At 47.5% G+C, this 14,136-nt stretch overlaps 1 protein-coding gene across 1 annotated transcript in view; it reads left to right on the top strand.

The window, feature by feature from the left end:
- LOC121558976 (protein FAM126B) overlaps positions 1-14,136 on the top strand; it is a 152,939-nt gene that overhangs the window by 29,392 nt on the left and 109,411 nt on the right. The window contains exon 2 of the mRNA XM_045206465.1: positions 9,385-9,467. The gene's annotated coding sequence lies outside the window, so the exon portion shown is untranslated. The remainder of the gene's footprint in view (positions 1-9,384; positions 9,468-14,136) is intronic.

Raw genomic sequence — 14,136 nt, 5'->3', positions numbered from 1 at the left:
AGGAGAGGAATATCCTACCACCTGTCAGACAGCATACAGAGACTAGTTAGAGGAGAGGAATATCACCTGTCAGACAGCATACAGAGACTAGTTAGAGGAGAGGAATATCCTACCACCTGTCAGACAGCATACAGAGACTAGTTAGAGGAGAGGAATATCCTACCACCTGTCAGACAGCATACAGAGACTAGTTAGAGGAGAGGAATATCCTACCACCTGTCAGACAGCATACAGAGACTAGTTAGAGGAGAGAATATCACCTGTCAGACAGCATACAGAGACTAGTTAGAGGAGAGGAATATCCTACCACCTGTCAGACAGCATACAGAGACTAGTTAGAGGAGAGGAATATCCTACCACCTGTCAGACAGCATACAGAGACTAGTTAGAGGAGAGGAATATCCTACCACCTGTCAGACAGCATACAGAGACTAGTTAGAGGAGAGGAATATCCTACCACCTGTCAGACAGCATACAGAGACTAGTTAGAGGAGAGGAATATCACCTGTCAGACAGCATACAGAGACTAGTTAGAGGAGAGGAATATCCTACCACCTGTCAGACAGCATACAGAGACTAGTTAGAGGAGAGGAATATCCTACCACCTGTCAGACAGCATACAGAGACTAGTTAGAGGAGAGGAATATCCTACCACCTGTCAGACAGCATACAGAGACTAGTTAGAGGAGAGGAATATCCTACCACCTGTCAGACAGCATACAGAGACTAGTTAGAGGAGAGGAATATCCTACCACCTGTCAGACAGCATACAGAGACTAGTTAGAGGAGAGGAATATCCTACCACCTGTCAGACAGCATACAGAGAGACTAGTTAGAGAGGAATATCCTACCACCTGTCAGACAGCATACAGAGACTAGTTAGAGGAGAGGAATATCCTACCACCTGTCAGACAGCATACAGAGACTAGTTAGAGGAGATGAATATCCTACCACCTGTCAGACAGCATACAGAGACTAGTTAGAGGAGAGGAATATCCTACCACCTGTCAGACAGCATACAGAGACTAGTTAGAGAGGAATATCACCTGTCAGACAGCATACAGAGACTAGTTAGAGGAGAGGAATATCCTACCACCTGTCAGACAGCATACAGAGACTAGTCAGAGGAGAGGAATATCCTACCACCTGTCAGACAGCATACAGAGACTAGTTAGAGAGGAATATCACCTGTCAGACAGCATACAGAGACTAGTTAGAGGAGAGGAATATCCTACCACCTGTCAGACAGCATACAGAGACTAGTTAGAGGAGAGGAATATCCTACCACCTGTCAGACAGCATACAGAGACTAGTTAGAGTAGAGGAATATCCTACCACCTGTCAGACAGCATACAGAGACTAGTTAGAGGAGAGGAATATCCTACCACCTGTCAGACAGCATACAGAGACTAGTTAGAGGAGAGGAATATCCTACCACCTGTCAGACAGCATACAGAGACTAGTTAGAGGAGAGGAATATCCTACCACCTGTCAGACAGCATACAGAGACTAGTTAGAGAGGAATATCCTACCACCTGTCAGACAGCATACAGAGACTAGTTAGAGGGGAATATCCTACCACCTGTCAGACAGCATACAGAGACTAGTTAGAGGAGAGGAATATCCTACCACCTGTCAGACAGCATACAGAGACTAGTTAGAGGAGAGGAATATCACCTGTCAGACAGCATACAGAGACTAGTTAGAGGAGAGGAATATCCTACCACCTGTCAGACAGCACACAGAGACTAGTTAGAGGAGAGGAATATCCTACCACCTGTCAGACAGCATACAGAGACTAGTTAGAGGAGAGGAATATCCTACCACCTGTCAGACAGCATACAGAGACTAGTTAGAGGAGAGGAATATCACCTGTCAGACAGCATACAGAGACTAGTTAGAGGAGAGGAATATCCTACCACCTGTCAGACAGCATACAGAGACTAGTTAGAGGAGAGGAATATCCTACCACCTGTCAGACAGCATACAGAGACTAGTTAGAGGAGAGGAATATCCTACCACCTGTCAGACAGCATACAGAGACTAGTTAGAGGAGAGGAATATCACCTGTCAGACAGCATACAGAGACTAGTTAGAGGAGAGGAATATCCTACCACCTGTCAGACAGCATACAGAGACTAGTTAGAGGAGAGGAATATCCTACCACCTGTCAGACAGCATACAGAGACTAGTTAGAGGAGAGGAATATCCTACCACCTGTCAGACAGCATACAGAGACTAGTTAGAGGAGAGGAATATCACCTGTCAGACAGCATACAGAGACTAGTTAGAGGAGAGGAATATCCTACCACCTGTCAGACAGCATACAGAGACTAGTTAGAGGAGAGGAATATCCTACCACCTGTCAGACAGCATACAGAGACTAGTTAGAGGAGAGGAATATCCTACCACCTGTCAGACAGCATACAGAGACTAGTTAGAGGAGAGGAATATCCTACCACCTGTCAGACAGCATACAGAGACTAGTTAGAGGAGAGGAATATCCTACCACCTGTCAGACAGCATACAGAGACTAGTTAGAGGAGAGGAATATCCTACCACCTGTCAGACAGCATACAGAGACTAGTTAGAGGAGAGGAATATCACCTGTCAGACAGCATACAGAGACTAGTTAGAGGAGAGGAATATCACCTGTCAGACAGCATACAGAGACTAGTTAGAGGAGAGGAATATCCTACCACCTGTCAGACAGCATACAGAGACTAGTTAGAGGAGAGGAATATCACCTGTCAGACAGCATACAGAGACTAGTTAGAGGAGGGGAATATCACCTGTCAGACAGCATACAGAGACTAGTTAGAGGAGAGGAATATAACCTGTCAGACAGCATACAGAGACTAGTTAGAGGAGAGGAATATCACCTGTCAGACAGCATACAGAGACTAGTTAGAGGAGAGGAATATCACCTGTCAGACAGCATACAGAGACTAGTTAGAGGAGAGGAATATCCTACCACCTGTCAATTCATATAGTCCTTATTATATCCTGTTATATTTCTACATAAGTATTCAGACCCTTTGCTATGAGACTCGAAATTGAGCTCAAGTGCCTCCTGTTCCCATGGATCATCCTTGAGATGTTTCTACAACTTGATTTGGAGTCCACCTGTGGTAAATTCAATTGATTGGACATGATTTGGAAAGGCACACACCTGTCTATATAAGGTCCCACAGTTGACAGTGCATGTCAAAGCAAAAACCAAGCCATGAGGTCGAAGGAATTGTCTGTAGAGCTCCGAGACAGGATTGTGTCGAGGCACAAATCTGGGGAAGGGTACCAAAAAAATGTCTGCAGCATTGAAGGTCTCCAAGAACATAGTGGCCTCCATCATTCTTAAATGGAAGAAGTTTGGAACCACCAAGAATCTTCCTAGAGCTGGCCACCCGCCCAAACTGAGCAATCGGGGGAGAAGGGCCTTGGTCAGGGAGGTGACCAAGAACCCGATGGTCACTCTGACAGAGCTCCAGAGTTCCTCTGTGGAGATGGGAGAACCTTCCAGAAGGACAACCATCTCTGCAGCACTCTACCAATCAGGCCTTTATGGTAGAGTGGCCAGACGGAAGCCACTCCTCAGTAAAAGGCACGACAGCCCACTTGGAGTTTGTCAAAAGGCACCTAAAGACTCTCAGACCATGGGAACAAGATTATCTGGTCTGATGAAACCAAGTCTGAACTCTTTGGCCTGAATGTCAAGCGTCACATCTGGAGGAAACCAGGCACCATCCCTACGGTGAAGCATGGTGGTGGCAGCATCATGCTGTGGGGATGTCTTTCAGCGGCAGGGACTGGGAGACTAGCCAGGATCAAGAGAAAGATGAACGGAGCAAAGTACAGAGAGATCCTTGATGAAATCCTGCTCCAGAGCGCTCAGGACCGCCGACTGGGGTGAAGGTTCACCTTCTGGCCCAGCCAGAGCCCGGACTTGAACCCGATCGAACATCTCTGGAGAGACCTGAAAATAGCTGTGCAGCAACGCTCCCCATCCAACCTGACAGAGCTTGAGAGGATCTGCAGAGAAGAATGGGAGAAACTCTCCAAATACAGGTGTGCCAAGCTTGTAGCGTCATACCCAAGAAGACTCGAGGCTGTAATCGCTGCCAAATGTGCTTCAACAAAGTAGTGAGTAAAGGGTCTGAATACTTATGTAAATGTGATATTACATTATTTATATCGGTTTTTCAATTTCTTTATCGGCTAACGGAAACCCTGGTTGGTGTGTGTGTGGACTGAGACTGACCAATGAGAGAGAACGTTCAGTTGTTTCCAGGCAGAGCTATGCTCCTGGGCCTCAGCTGTCAATCTATTTCCCCTGACCCTGGCTAATTAGTGAACCCCAGTGTGTGTTAGACTCATCTCATTCTGCTGCTGTGGGTGTCTGTTAGCCCGGTCCAACATGTCTGTTTGGCCCTGCAGCTCAGCTAAATTTAGACTCTGCTGCTGCTGCGTTCCTCCGCCTCACTTCCCTTCCCTGCCTGGTTCTCCTGCCTAGCCTGTTCCCCTGGCTGGCTGTTCCCCTGGCTGCCTGTTCCCCTGGCTGCCTGTTCCCCTGGCTGCCTGTTCCCCTGGCTGCCTGTTCCCCTGGCTGCCTGTTCCCCTGGCTGCCTGTTCCCCTGGCTGCCTGTTCCCCTGGCTGGCTGTTCCCCTGGCTGGCTGGTTCTCCTGGCTGGCTGGTTCTCCTGGCTGGCTGGTTCTCCTGGCTGCCTGTTCCCCTGGCTGGCTGTTCCCCTGGCTGCCTGGTTCTCCTGCCTAGCCTGTTCCCCTGGCTGCCTGTTCCCCTGGCTGCCTGTTCCCCTGCCTAGCCTGTTCCCCTGGCTGTTCCCCTGCCTGGCTGTTCCCCTGCCTGGCTGTTCCCCTGCCTGCCTGTTCCCCTGCCTGCCTGTTCCCCTGGCTGGCTGGTTCTCCTGGCTGCCGGTTCCCCTGGCTGCCTGTTCCCCTGGCTGGCTGTTCCCCTGGCTGGCTGTTCCCCTGCCTGGCTGTTCCCCTGGCTGGCTGTTCCCCTGGCTGCCTGTTCCCCTGGCTGGCTGGTTCTCCTGGCTGCCGGTTCTCCTGGCTGCCTGTTCCCCTGGCTGGCTGTTCCCCTGGCTGCCTGTTCCCCTGGCTGGCTGTTCCCCTGGCTGGCTGTTCCCCTGGCTGGCTGTTCCCCTGGCTGGCTGTTCCCCTGGCTGGCTGTTCCCCTGGCTGGCTGGTTCCCCTGGCTGGCTGTTCCCCTGGCTGGCTGAGGAGAAGAGAGGAGAGGGACTGGTCTCCTCTTCTGTGTGACTGGCACCGTAACCAAATAGCCCTGTAGTACGTCTGTGTGTTAGAAGTAGCCTATATCTGACTGTCAGAGTGGAAATATACATGTGCTCATTGAGTCCCAGTGTGTGACGTGGCAAAACACCAGTATTGTATTCCACAGGAGAGTATTGACAAGGCAGGCACCAGGCCTTGGTCAGAGTACTGAGGGTGTTTCTGATACTGGGGGTGACCCAAGCTCTATCAGCAGCACAGGTTCTGCCTGGAGCCTGGAGCTGTCCTCTAGCCTGGTGGAAACAGTCTGGTGGAAACAGCCTGGTGGAAACAGCCTGGTGGAAACAGTCTGGTGGAAACAGCCTGGTGGAAACAGCCTGATCTAGCCTGGTGGAAACAGCCTGATCTAGCCTGGTGGAAACAGCCTGGTGAAAACAGCCTGATCTAGCCTGGTGGAAACAGCCTGATCTAGCCTGGTGGAAACAGCCTGGTGGAAACAGCCTGATCTAGCCTGGTGGAAACAGCCTGATCTAGCCTGGTGGAAACAGCCTGATCTAGCCTGGTGGAAACAGCCTAGTGGAAACAGCCTGATCTAGCCTGGTGGAAACAGCCTGGTGGAAACAGCCTGATCTAGCCTGGTGGAAACAGCCTGATCTAGCCTGGTGGAAACAGCCTGATCTAGCCTGGTGGAAACAGCCTGGTGGAAACAGCCTGGTGGAAACAGCCTGGTGGAAACAGCCTGATCTAGCCTTGTGGAAACAGCCTGATCTAGCCTTGTGGAAACAGCCTGATCTAGCCTGGTGGAAACAGCCTCTAGACCGCTAGAGCTGCCCTCCCCTCATCCCTCCCTCTCAGCCTCTAGACCGCTAGAGCTGCCCTCCCCTCATCCCTCCCTCTCAGCCTCTAGACCGCTAGAGCTGCCCTCCCCTCATCCTCCCTCTCAGCCTCTAGACCGCTAGAGCTGCCCTCCCCTCATCCTCCCTCTCAGCCTCTAGACCGCTAGAGCTGCCCTCCCCTCATCCTCCCTCTCTCTGTCTGTTTATTTAGCTGAGACAGCCTTCAACAGGATACACCATATAACAGGCCAGAAGCCATTTAGTGAACACATCAATGAACCCCTCAAATCAAATGTTATTTGTCACATGCTTGGTAAACAACAGGTCTAGACTAACAGTGTAATTTTGATGGGCTCTTCACAACAATAGAGACAGAAAAATAGAAAAAAAATAGAGAACAACTATAACACAAAGAGAAACGATAACTTGTCTATATACACAGGGTGCCAGTACCGAGACGATGTGCAGGGGTACGAGGTAATAACTAGGCTATATACACAGGGTACCAGTACCGAGACGATGTGCAGGGGTACGAGGTAATAACTTGGCTATATACACAGGGTACCAGTACCGAGACGATGTGCAGGGGTACGAGGTAATAACTAGGATATATACACAGGGTACCAGTACCGAGATGATGTGCAGGGGTACGAGGTAATAACTTGGCTATATACACAGGGTACCAGTACCGAGACAATGTGCAGGGGTACCAGGTAATAACTAGGATATATACACAGGGTACCAGTACCGAGATGATGTGCAGGGGTACGAGGTAATAACTAGGATATATACACAGGGTACCAGTACCGAGATGATGTGCAGGGGTACGAGGTAATAACTTGGCTATATACACAGGGTACCAGTACCGAGACGATCTGCAGGGGTACCAGGTAATAACATGGCTATATACACAGGGTACCAGTACCGAGACGATGTGCAGGGGTACGAGGTAATAACTTGGCTATATACACAGGGTGCCAGTACTGAGACGATGTGCAGGGGTACGAGGTAATAACTTGGCTATATACACAGGGTACCAGTACCGAGACGATGTGCAGGGGTACGAGGTAATAACTTGGCTATATACACAGGGTACCAGTACTGAGACGATGTGCAGGGGTACGAGGTAATAACTTGGCTATATACACAGGGTACCAGTACCGAGACGATGTGCAGGGTACGAGGTAATAACTTGGCTATATACACAGGGTACCAGTACCGAGACGATGTGCAGGGAGTACGAGGTAATACTTGGCTATATACACAGGGTACCAGTACTGAGACGATGTGCAGGGGGTACGAGGTAATAACTTGGCTATATACACAGGGTACCAGTACTGAGACGATGTGCAGGGTACGAGGTAATAACTTGGCTATATACACAGGGTACCAGTACCGAGACGATGTGCAGGGGTACGAGGTAATAACTTGGCTATATACACAGGGTACCAGTACCCGAGACGATGTGCAGGGGTACGAGGTAATAACTTGGCTATATTCACAGGGTACCAGTACCGAGACGATGTGCAGGGGTACGAGGTAATAACTAGGCTATATACACAGGGTACCAGTACCGAGACGATGTGCAGGGGTACCAGGTAATAACTTGGCTATATACACAGGGTACCAGTACCGAGACGATGTGTAGGGGTACCAGGTAATAACTAGGCTATATACACAGGGTACCAGTACCGAGACGATGTGCAGGGGTACGAGGTAATAACTTGGCTATATTCACAGGGTACCAGTACCGAGACGATGTGCAGGGGTACGAGGTAATAACTAGGCTATATACACAGGGTACCAGTACCGAGACGATGTGCAGGGGTACGAGGTAATAACTTGGCTATATACACAGGGTACCAGAACCGAGACGATGTGCAGGGGTACGAGGTATTTGAGGTAAATATTTGTACAGGCTTTGGTTTTCCATTTATATTTCGAGGTTGGACGTTAGCACGTGGGGCGCACCGATTGGTCAGTGTGTTATAACTAGGGCTGTTAGGTGACCGTATTACCGCCACACCGGCAACCCTACCTCATTATGGAGTCCTGCTCTGACCCGTTATGGAGTCCTGCTTTGACCCGTTATGGAGTCCTGCTCTGACCCGTTATGGAGTCCTGCTCTGACCCGTTATGGAGTCCTGCTCTGACCCATTATGGAGTCCTGCTCTGACCCATTATGGAGTCCTGCTCTGACCCGTTATGGAGTCCTGCTCTGACCCATTATGGAGTCCTGCTCTGACCCATTATGGAGTCCTGCTCTGACCCGTTATGGAGTCCTGCTCTGACCCGTTATGGAGTCCTGCTCTGACCCATTATGGAGTCAGGTTTGTAGGCCTACTTGCTCGCACACGCCTTTTCAGTTCTGCCCACAAATATTCTATAGGATTGAGGTCAGGGCTTTGTGATGGCCACTCCAATATCTTGACTTTGTTGTCCTTAAGCCATTTTGCCACAACTTTGGAAGTATGCTTGGGGTCATTGTCCATTTGGAAGACCCATTTGCGACCAAGCTTTAACTTCCTGATTGATGTCTTGAGATGTTGCTTCAATATATCCACATAATGTTCCTTCCTCATGATGCCATCTATTTTGTGAAGTGCACCAATCCCTCCTGCAGCAAAGCACCCCCACAGCATGATGCTGCCACCCCCGTACTTCACGGTTGGGATGGTGTTCTTCGACTTGCAAGCACCCCCTTTTTCCTCCAAACATAACAATGGTCATTATGGCCAAACAGTTCTATTTTTGTTTCATCTGACCAGAGGACATTTCTCCAAAAAGTACGATCTTTGTCCCCATGTGCAGTTGCAAACCGTAGTCTGGCTTTTTTTATGGCAGTTTTGGAGCAGTGGCTTCTTCCTTGCTGAGCAGCCTTTCAGGTTATGTCGATATAGGACTTGTTTTACTGTGGATATAGATACTTTTGTACCTGTTTCCTTCAGCATCTTCACAAAGCGATGACATCATTTTCTGGAATTTTCCAAGCTGTTTAAAGGCACAGTCAATTTAGTGTACGTAAACTTCTGACCAACTGGAATTGTGATACAGTGAGTTATAAGTTAAATAATCTGTCTGTAAACAATTGTTGGAAAAATGACTTGTGTCATGCACAAAGTAGATGTCCTAACCGACTTGCCAAAACTATAGTTTGTTAACAAGATGTGTGGAATGGTTGAAAAACCAGTTGTAATGACTCCAACCTAAGTGTATGTAAACTTCCGACTTCAACTGTAGATCCTCTCCATACCAACCAACCTGACTGACTGACTCTGTTTGTTCTCTCATTTTCTAGGTGACTGAGCGAGCGACAGATGAGTGACATCACGGATACCCAGCTTTTTCACCTGGTGGACATCTGAACTCTGGAAGAGTGAGGTAAGATGAGAGGTCAGGGGTGAAGGACCAGCCTGGATGCCAGCCTGATGTTTTCATCTCACTCCACTAAGTAAAAAAAAAACTTTACAATTGTCTCAGTCGTGTCTTATAATGGCAGGGCTCTGCAGTCCATTTTGGGGGCCTATACTATTAAATATTTTGCTATCTGGAATTTTTATTTGAGAGCACCAGTACACTTAGAAAAAAAATCAGCAAAAAGGTAAAAATAGTTGTACTGGTTTCTTCGCTGTCCCGTAGCCTCGGTAGTATGCAAACATGAGGGGGCACTAGGGCTGTCCCCGATAAAAAATAAATAAAAAATGTCGACATAGAGTGGGCTGTCCTTTCGATTAAGCCTATGTGTTTTAATAAAAGCAACTATATTTTGAGATACGAAGATGTTATTATAATTTAAATGGAACTGTTACTCCGTCCTGTAAAGTATCAACTGGGTCCGGCCAGAAGCTTACGCTAGCAAACTTGCAACATTGTATCAACTATTCTGGGCCTCAGTTTCCAGCGCCAGTGAGCTCCAGACAGACACTGTTGTATTTGCGCTAATTTGCTTCTTGGGATAAGAAGTAATCAGGAATTTTATGATGTTTCCACTGGATCAGAGCATTACATTTTTCCCTTTAACTTTGAGGCTGGTTTACATGCTGTTTGAGAAGCTCCACAGCTCATTAAGACAATCAGAAATACAATCAGACATCCCCAAATGGGCAAATGTATACATTTGTAGCCTAGGCCTACTTCTGTGTCCTTACTCAACATTGACAGGAGCCCTCCAAACAGAAGACAACAAATAAATGGAATGAAATAAACCAAACTTATTTCTCACAAGACAATAGGCTCTGTAAACAACTTGTCCACTCTGACAATGAGAACGGTAAACGACTTATAATAATATATTGAATGCATTAACAGAAATGACCTTCACACGTTGTAGGTTAGACATTATGGGGAGTAACTGGTGATATACACTGAGTGTACAAAACATTAGTAACACCTGCTCTTTCCATGACATACAGTGCATTCGGAAAGTATTCATACCCCTTCACTTTTTCCAAATTTTGTTACGTTAGTCTTATTCTAAAATGGATTACATCGTTTTTCCCCCTCATCAATCTACACACAATACCCCATAATGACAAAGCAAAAACTGGTTATTAGATTATTATTAACACTCCTGCGTTGTCTTGGATGTGTGCTTAGGGGCATTGTCCTGTTGGAAGGTGAACCTTCGCCCCAGTCTGAGGTCCTGAGCGCTCTGGAGCCGGTTTTCATCAAGGATCTCTCTACTCCGTTAATCTTTCCCTCGATCCTGACTGGTCTACCAGTCCCTGCCGCTGAAAAACATCCCCACAGCATGATGGTGCCACCACCATGCTTCACAGTATGGATGGTGCCAGGTTTCCTCCAGAAGTGACGCTTGGCATTCAAATCAAATCAAATCAAATTGTATTTTTCATATGCGCTGAATACAACAGGTGTAGACCTTAACCAACAATGCAGTTCAAGAAATAGTTAAGAAAATATTTACTAAATAAACTAAAGTAAAACATTCTAAATAAAAAAAGTAACACAATAAAATAACAATACCGAGGTTATATACAGGGGGTACTGAGGACAGAGTTCAGACTTGGTTTCATCAGACCAGAGAATCTTGGTTTCTCATGGTCTGAGACTCCTTTAGGTGCCTGTTGGCAAACTCCAAGTGGGCTGTCATGTGCCTTTTACTGAGGAGTGACTTCCATCTGGCCACTCTAGCATAAAGGCCTGATTGGTGGAGTGCTGCGGAGATGGTTTTCCTTCTGGAAGGTTCTCCCATCTCCACAGAGGAACTCTGGAGCTCTGTCAGAGTGACCATCGGGTTCTTGGTCACCTCCCTGACCAAGGCCCTTCTCCCCCGATTGCTCAGTTTGGCCGGGCGTCCAGCTCTAGGAAGAGTCTTGGTGATTCCAAACTTCTTCCATTTCAGAATGATGGAGGCCACTGTGTTCTTGGGAACCTTCAATGCTGCAGAAATGTTTTGGTACCCTTCCCCAGATATGTACCTCAACACAATCCTGTCTCTGAGCTCTACGGACAATTCCTTCGACCTCATGGCTTGGTTTTTGCTCTGACATGCACTGTCAACTGTGGGACCTTATATAGACAGGTGTGTGCCTTTCCAAATCATGTCCAATCAATTGAATTTACCACAGGTGGACTCCAATCAAGTTGTAGAAACATCTCAAGGATGATCAATAGAAACAGGATGCACCTGAGCTCAATTTTGAGTCTCATAGCAAAGGGTCTGAATACTTACGTAAATAAGGTACATTTACATTTACGTCATTTAGCAGACGCTCTTATCCAGAGCGACTTACAGTTAGTGAATACATATATATATATATATATTTTTTTTTATACTGGCCCCCCGTGGGAAAGGTATATTGTTTTATTGTATTTAAATTTACATTTACGTCATTTAGCAGACGCTCTTATCCAGAGCGACTTACAAATAGGTGCATTCACCTTATAGCCAGTGGGATAACCACTTTACAATGTTTTTTTTTTAATGTTTTTTTTGGGGGGGGGGTAGAAGGATTACTTTATCCTATCCCAGGTATTCCTTAAAGAGGTGGGGTTTCAAATGTCTCCGGAAGGTGGTGAGTGACTCCGCTGTCCTGGCGTCGTGAGGGAGCTTGTTCCACCATTGGGGTGCCAGAGCAGCGAACAGTTTTGACTGGGCTGAGCGGGAACTATGCTTCCGCAGAGGAAGGGGAGCCAGCAGGCCAGAGGTGGATGAACGCAGTGCCCTCGTTTGGGTGTAGGGTCTGATCAGAGCCTGAAGGTACGGAGGTGCCGTTCCCCTCACAGCTCCGTAGGCAAGCACCATGATCTTGTAGCAGATGCGAGCTTCAACTGGAAGCCAGTGGAGTGTGCGGAGGACCGGGGTGACGTGAGAGAACTTGGGAAGGTTGAACACCAGACGGGCTGCGGCATTCTGGATGAGTTGTAGGGGTTTAATGGCACAGGCAGGGAGCCCAGCCAACAGCGAGTTGCAGTAATCCAGACGGGAGATGACAAGTGCCTGGATTAGGACCTGTGCTGCTTCCTGTGTAAGGCAGGGTCATACTCTCCGAATGTTGTAGAGCATGAACCTACAGGATCGGGTCACCGCCTTGATGTTAGCGGAGAATGACAGGGTGTTGTCCAGGGTCACGCCAAGGCTCTTCGCACTCTGGGAGGAGGACACAACGGAGTTGTCAACCGTGATGGCGAGATCATGGAACGGGCAGTCCTTCCCCGGGAGGAAGAGCATCTCCGTCTTGCCGAGGTTCAGCTTGAGGTGGTGATCCGTCATCCATACTGATATGTCTGCCAGACATGCAGAGATGCGATTCGCCACCTGGTTATCAGAAGGGGGAAAGGAGAAGATTAGTTGTGTGTCGTCAGCGTAGCAGTTGTGCCAACATTTCTAAAAACCTGTGTTCACTTTGTCATTATGGGGTGTTGTGTGTAGATTTAATTTTTTTATTTAATCCATTTTAGAATAAGGCCGTAATGTAACAAAATGTGGAATAAGTGAAGGGGTCTGAATACTTTCCGAATGCACTGTAGACTGACCAGGTGAAAGCTATGATCCCTTATTGATGTCACTTGTTAAATCCACTTCAATTAGTGTAGATGAAGGGGAGGAGACAGGTTAAAGAAGGATTTTTAAGCCTTGAGACAATTGAGACATGGATTGTGTATTTGTGCCATTCAGAGGGTGAATGGGCAAGACAAAATATTTAATTGCCTTTGAACAAGGTATGTTGGTAGGTGCCAGGCATAATGGTTTGTGTCAAGAACTGCAACACTGCTGGGTTTTTCACGCTCAACAGTTTCCCGTGTGTATCAAGAATGGTCCACCACCAAAAGGACATCCAGCCAACTTGATACAACTGTGGGAAGCATTGGAGTCAACATGGGCCAGCATCCCTATGGAACGCTTTCGACACCTTGTAGAGTCCACGCCCCGACAAATTGAGGCTGTTCTGAGGGCCAAAGGGGTGCAACTCAATATTAGGAAAGTGTTCCTAATGGTTTGTACACTCAGTGTATGTAATGGGGTAATGATAGACACTAAGGGCAAATAATTCACTAAATGAAGTCATGAAACAATTAATGCGCATGAATTGGCAGGAGAGAGCTTATTCTGGAGATGCCTCTTATCCACAGTCCCCTTCTTCTTGACCAACATTTTAAATGATACCCAAGACACATTATCTGGCCTAAGGAATACTGTCACAAACGGTGGCAGATCCAATACAGTAGCCATTTATGGAAAACCCAATTCCCTTGCAGCACGCGTGCCTTACATTGTGTACTCGTGGTCTCCCCAATGACAGGCGTCTCATGGAAAAATGGAATACACAGACTTAAAGGCTGTCGGTCGACAGATATCGACCAAACAATTGACCGGTCGACTAAATAAGAGAAAAGGCAGAGCTGCATCAAAAGTAGATTCATTTGGTCTCGTTGATAACCAGGCTTCTCTAATCGGGTCTCGTTGATAACCAGGCTTCTCTAATCGGGTCTCGTTGATAACCAGGCTTCTCTAATCGGGTCTCGTTGATAACCAGGCTTCTCTAATCGGGTCTCGTTGATAACCAGGCTTCTCTAATCGGGTCTCGTT

Source organism: Coregonus clupeaformis, chromosome 23 (assembly GCF_020615455.1).
Source record: "Coregonus clupeaformis isolate EN_2021a chromosome 23, ASM2061545v1, whole genome shotgun sequence".
Lineage (NCBI taxonomy): Eukaryota > Metazoa > Chordata > Actinopteri > Salmoniformes > Salmonidae > Coregonus > Coregonus clupeaformis.
The sequence above is the reverse complement of the archived record's forward strand: the minus strand, read 5'-3'. Positions and strand labels throughout refer to the sequence as shown.